Genomic DNA, 6,388 nt, shown 5'->3' with positions numbered 1-6,388 from the left:
GGGATGGCAGTTGAGACAAGGTTTCTCTGTGTAGCCCTGGCTGTCCTGGAACTCACTCTGTAGACTAGTCTGGCCTTGAACTCGGATATCTGCTTGCCTCTGCCTCCTGAGTGCTAGGATCAGAGGTGTGCATCGCCACCACCTGGCACTACTGCCCTACCTGAATGTTCATTTTTGTTTGTTTTGTTTTTTGAAAAAGATGAGGTCTCTCCTTTGTAGCCTAGGTTGCTATGTAGATCAAGTTGGCCTCAAACTTATGACCTTTCTGCTCTATCCTTCCCAGTGGGTGAGTGAACAGTTCTTTGGAGGAGGACATAATGGGTGTTTGAGTGTGGTAAACAGGAATTTTAATTCTACCACTTACTGGTCAAATGACCTTGGGCAAGTTTTTCACCCCTTAGGCTCAGTTTTCCACTGCGTAAAATGGGAAGACTACTTAAAAGGATGGGCAAGGGAAATGATGAGCGTGAAAGCTCTTGAGACACAGGAGTGCTATGAAGATTTTCACGCTAGGGGAAGTGGAGGAGTTTCAGGGCTTGTCATCTTCTCAGCACTGACGATCAAAACCTAAGGCCTGCAGCACAGGCCTCCTAGATTAGATGTCAATTGGAGACCCATCCTCGTGGTGCTAATCTTTTCTCTTTCTAAGTGAGGATGTACTTGTTGTCAGTGGAAAGCTTCACATTTTAATTACAGGTGGTCTGAAGAGGAAATATTCTGCCCTCTGTTTTTTCATTCATTTATGGGCCTCACTATTGATAGCCTGTTATTCAGATGATGTACCCTCCTAGTTTATATTATCAATAATAGTTTCTCCTGCTCAAGTGCATGGAGAACCTCATGCACATCTTGACTTTTGAAGAGCCATTCTTTTTTTTTGTTTTTTTGAGACAGGGTGTCTCTGTGTAGCCCTGGCTGTCCTGGAACTCACTCTGTAGACCAGGCTGGCCTCAAACTCAGAAATCCACCTGCCTCTGCCTCCCAAGTGTTGGGATTAAAGGCGTGCACCACCACGGCCGGGCTTGAAGAGCCATTCTTGACACTTGTGCAGTGCAGTCTTTTAACCTGGTATTAGACATCAGTAGGGGGAACCACCAGACTAGGCTTGTAGTTCCTTCTGGTTCCATCAGCAGTGGTTTAATTTCTGTCACTATGATAAACTGCCCTGGCGAGAGCAACTTTGAGGGAGAAAGGGTCTTTTTAGCTCACAATTTTGGGTTACACCCTTCATTTTGGGAAAGTCAAGACAAATTTTAAGTCTCATAGAGTCAAGAGCAGAGAGAAATACACACGTATTTGCTCAGCTCACTCTTGATTGTTACACAGTTCATGGTCCAGACCATGAGATGGTGGTGTCTGCAAGGCATGGAGGTCTCTGTGCTCACATATGAGCTCTAGGGGAACCTGGAATGCTAAACACACAGGATTGTTCCTTCAAGGGAAGGAATGCTTAACCTGTTATCTGCTCAGAAGGTAGAGAGTTGACATGTTTAATTGCCTGTTGATCTTTGCTTTACCTGTCTGGCTGGAGAGCTTTTCAGCTCTAGATCTTCTCAATTTTATTTAGCTTACATCATTCCTCAGAGAGATTCACATAGACTTTGTTGTGAATGCAAGATTAGGTTAATTATCCACAGAATAAGTTTTCACCAAATTGTGCTGTGCTTAAACATGCCTAAAATAAACTACTCATGGTCTGACTCCAGAAGTTTGAACCAACCCTGGTCACTGAGTCATGTTGAACTGAACTGCCATCTTTTTTTTTTTTTTTCCCCCTGAGACAGGGTTTCTCTGTGTAGCCCTGGCTGTCCTGGAACTCACTCTGTAGACCAGGCTGGCCTCGAACTCAGAAATCCGCCTGCCTCTGCCTCCCAAGTGCTGGAATTAAAGGAGTGTACCACCACTGCCCGGCTGAACTGCCTTCTTGTTTCCAGGGGATTGTCACTCTGCTGGTTGTGGAGGTCACAAAGACCCTTGTAGTTGTCCTTATTCAGAGAGGATCTTGCCACATCATTTAACCCAATAAAATTTCCTTGAACTCAGAGATCTGTCTGCCTCTACCTCCTGAGGGTTGGGAATATGCTGGCATTAAAGGCACCTGACTTATCTCATCTATCTTAAACTAACCTTGTAAGATGGGCATCATACTGTTTTATTGAAGAAGAAATTGAGGTTTAGTATTTTCTCTAAGGTAGAAGTGAAGGGTGGAGGCGCATATTTACTTATGCCTAGTTATGCCTGCAAGGGATGTTTGCTTTGGGTTATAGACAAACTTGGGTAGCATAGCAAGATCCTGTCTTTTAATAAAGTGCTTGATTCAGTCAGGAATTAAAGCTAGTTCATGCTTCAGATTTCCATCCTTGTTCATTGCACTTACTCTGCCATGGTTGGCAGTCATCAACAGGACCTTCTACTCACCTTTCTCGAGGCCTTATCCTGTGTCAGGCCCTGTGAAACAAGCTGGGGGACAGGAGAGTGAAGCGTTCCTGTTGTTAAGGTGCTCATTGTGTTTTTCAAAGATGAGCTGGTCTTATGGTCCTCCCTCCTCCCCTCACTCAGTCCCGTTCTTGGTCCCTCTCCTCTTTTGAGACACGGTCTCACTGTCCTGCCTTAACTGCTCTGGAATCTCTGTGTAGAGCAGGCTGGCTTGGAAGTCTCGGAGATCTATCTGCCTGTCTGTGCCTCCGTGCTGGGCTGTTTTCTTTTCTTTTCTTTTTTAATGAGATGAATAGCTGCAGCTAAGGGTCGTCATGGAAGGAAGTTAGTTTCTTGGTGGTATTCAGGAGGGTCAAAGCTATGAATTTCCTCCTTGGTTCCATTTTTAACTTGCTCATCAGCTTGTAATCCCTCATTCCATTCAACACCAGCTCTAGGTTGTAGCAGGCTTGATGAACTCTAGCTTTTAATTTTTTTTTCTTCTGAGACATGGTCTCTCTATGTAGCACTGGAACTCAGTCTGTAGACTGGGCTGGCCTTAAACTCGGACATTTGCCTGCCTCTGCCTCCCTAGAGCTGGGATTAAAGGTGTGTGCCACCACTGCCTGGCAGCTTTTTAATTTTTTAAAAAATTATGTGCATGAATGTTTTATTTGCATGTATGTTCGTGCGCCACATGTATGCCTGGTGCCTGAGGCCAGAAGAGGTTGTTGGATCCCCTGGGACTGGAGTTATAGATGGTTGTGAGCTGCCATGTGGGTGCTGAGAATTGAACCTGGGTCTTCTGGAAGAGCAGCCAGTGCTCTTAACTGCTATGCCATCTCCCCCTCCTGTTTAATTTTTAGATGTTTATAAGATAGGAATTTCTGTTTTACTTATGAATATTCCAGATATTTCAAAACAGAAGTTGTTCTTTAAAAAAAAAATTTTATTTATTATATGTAAGTACACTGTAGCTGTCTTCAGATGCACCAGAAGAGGGCGTCAGATCTCATTACGGATGGTTGTGAGCCACCATGTGGTTGCTAATCCACGACCTTCAGAAGAGCAGTTGGTGCTCTTAACTGCTGAGCCATCTCTCCTACTTTGAAGTTGTTCTTTTTAAAGTTGTTGTGGAGTGCCGCCTTTAAGATAGTCCTGATGACATATCCTTATATATCTAGCACTTGGGAATCTGAGGCAGGAGGATCATGAACTGCTGGTCAGACTGGGCTCCACAAGAAGTTCCAGGCAAGTCTGGACTAAAAGGTAAGACCTTGTTTCAAAACTCCAGAACAACAAAAGCAGATTGTTTTTTTCAAGTCCTTACAGCAGTGAGAGAGTTGGAAAAGAACCGCAGTGACAGTAGTGGAGGAGGTGGGAGAGAGTTTCTACCTGGCCTCCTCCAGAGAGGTTAGAATTGGCTTTGTCCTTCACTGTCTCTGTTCCAGACCTTGGACTCTGAGGTGTTTTGATTTACCATCTGCTCCTCTGGTGCCTTGGGTGCTGTCTGTTCACAGCAAAGTCTGTGCTCCTAGACTGAACACTGGAATCTCTGGGTAGGTAGTGTTCGAGGTTTAGGTTCCTTTTCACGTTCATAGGGAAGCTGGGAGGAGCATGTCTCTGAGGTCTGTGCCCTGGCCATGAAGCTCACCAAGGAGCTTTGTCCTTATGTCTGTTGATCGTCAGTTCTCGTCATCACTGACAAATACGTAGCACAGTTGGTGAATCGACTTTACACTTAGCTACTTCTCTCTTGGCAAGTCTATTGCCTCTTCTGCATTGTATGCTAAAGAGTTCTAGAAACAGAAAGAAGAACCTGAGATGCACTCAAAAGGTATCGATTTTAATTTAATAAGTATGTATATATGCCTCTTGTAGTCCATATTGGCCTTGAACTTAGTATGTAATGAGATTGGCCTTGAACTCTTAATCCTCCTGCCTCTAATTCTGACAAGGTTACAGGTATGTGTCATTGTGCCTGGCTTGATTTTAATTTTATATCTTGTTGTCAGGCTCTCGCTATTAAGCTTAAGCTAGCCTATAGATGAAGCTGACCTTGAACTTCTGAGTCTACTGTCTCAGCCTTCTATGTGCTAGAATTAAAGGCATGTGCTTCAATTAAGTGGACATTTCTTTATCTCTTGGTACTGTCTCAGACTTAAATTTTTACAGCCAATTAAACTAGAGGTGTGACTGATCAATGCTAGTTAGTTTTCTAGAGTTTGGTCAGATAGCTGCTTCCATTGTGGAAATCTCACAGAAATTAAAGACACTCAAGCTTGAGACACTTCCCAGAGGTTAAGAATTCCTGCTGCATCAGGGACCAGTTCCTAAGCAAGGTATTTAAAGGTAAACTTGCTTTATAGTCTTATAGTTAGTAGGAGGTTGGGTTTGATTGTGTTTGTGATGTAAAGTCTCCATCCATAGACCCTTTTGCTCTTGGTGCTTTGTGCTGGAAAGAAATCACTGTAGATGTTTCTCAGTTCTCTCCTCCCTTGTAAGCATGGTTTCTATTCAGTGTGTAGCTCTTGATAATTGTTATTTTATTTAGATGAGTCTCATGTAGCTCAGGCTGACCTATAACTCATTTAATAGTTGAAGATGACCTTGAGCTTTTTTTTTTAGTTTTATTTATTTATTTATTTTTCCGAGACAGGGTTTCTCTGTATAGCCCTGGCTGTCCTGGAACTCACTCTGTAGACTAGGCTGGCCTCGAACTCAGAAATCTGCCTGCCTCTGCCTCCCAAGTGCTGGGATTAAAGGCATACACCACCACTGCCCTGCGACCTTGAGCTTTTTGAAACAGTTTGTATTATTATTTTTTTTTATTCTCTTGCCTCTACCTTTAAAAGGTGTCACAGGGGTTGATATGGTGCTGGGACCGAACCCAGGACTGAGTATTTAGGCAAATGCTCTACCAGCTGAGCTACATCTGTAGCCCCGTTTATGTTTTCATTTGTTTGGTTTTGGGGGTCTACAGCCAGGAGATACCTCTCCAGTTTTTTAATGTATCAGTTTTGCAATTGATGAGTTCTTTTATTGATGATAAAAGTGAGCCCTAGGGAAAATAAGTGGGCCAAATACCTCTTTGAAACTACTTATATTACTGGGAGTCCGGCGATAGTGAGAGCCAGGGTACAAGCCCGGGGGGTAACAGAGAGTGACCATAGACATTATTAGGATTGTTGAAAACATTGTAGAGAGGCAAGATGCTTTTGTGATTAAAAGTCTTTGGCAATAGGAAAAAAGAAATCTGCGGGGAAGGACAAAGCCCTGCCTCGCGTACTGTCTCACGTCTGGGGCCTTCGTAACAGGCTCCTTTGTTTTTGGCTCACATGGGAGTGACTTTCTTCTTGCCCCTTCCTCAGAAGAAATAAGATTTTGAGTCTTTCTCTGTATCAGAAGTAGTAGTCCGGCCAGACTGCTTTGTTTTCCTTAAGGAATAGGACTGTAGACACCAGTGGACCTGGTGACCTAAGCAACCCTTGAATACATCTCTAAAAGAGAAAGAAAGGGAAAAAGAAAGAGTACATGTCACAACAGTTTAAAACAGACTTATTTGGGTGTGTGGGTGTTGTGCTGTCTATTTGCTAGCTACCAGATTTAAGTTATTTTCTGTAAGCCTTAGTATGGGTCTGCAGAAAGGGAATAACAACACCTCCCTTTGTAGCTGTGTTGAGAGAACAGACATGGAAAGTGCTTCCTCTGGTAGAGTGTACCTGCTCTGCTGTCAGTAGTCTAGGGTGGAGATTTTCTGGGCTCCAGCTGGCTGTTCAGAACCTGTGTGGAGGAGGTCTCTTGCTTTCTGATCTTCAGCCAGATGTGAAGCAGTGGTCCTATAAAGGGATCCTGGACCTCAGTCAAAGCTTTCTCTGATCTCTCTGCTCATTTTTGGCCTTTGGTACAGGGCTAAGAAGGCACAGTTTTGTGCTGAAGTTCACTTTTTTTTTTTTAATTTCTTTTTTTTTTA

At 43.6% G+C, this 6,388-nt stretch overlaps 1 protein-coding gene across 4 annotated transcripts in view; it reads left to right on the top strand.

Moving 5' to 3' along the window:
- The window catches only part of Sil1 (SIL1 nucleotide exchange factor), a 255,742-nt gene that overhangs the window by 2,340 nt on the left and 247,014 nt on the right, over positions 1-6,388 (top strand). The window contains exon 2 of one of the 4 annotated variants that reach the window (XM_031365350.1): positions 3,600-3,684. The exons of the other annotated variants lie outside the window; for them this stretch is intronic. The gene's annotated coding sequence lies outside the window, so the exon portion shown is untranslated. The remainder of the gene's footprint in view (positions 1-3,599; positions 3,685-6,388) is intronic. 4 annotated transcript variants of the gene reach the window in all.

Source organism: Mastomys coucha, unplaced genomic scaffold (genome assembly GCF_008632895.1).
Source record: "Mastomys coucha isolate ucsf_1 unplaced genomic scaffold, UCSF_Mcou_1 pScaffold13, whole genome shotgun sequence".
Classification (NCBI taxonomy): Eukaryota; Metazoa; Chordata; class Mammalia; order Rodentia; family Muridae; genus Mastomys; species Mastomys coucha.
Note: the sequence above shows the minus strand (reverse complement) of the source record. Positions and strands in the feature narration are given on the sequence as shown.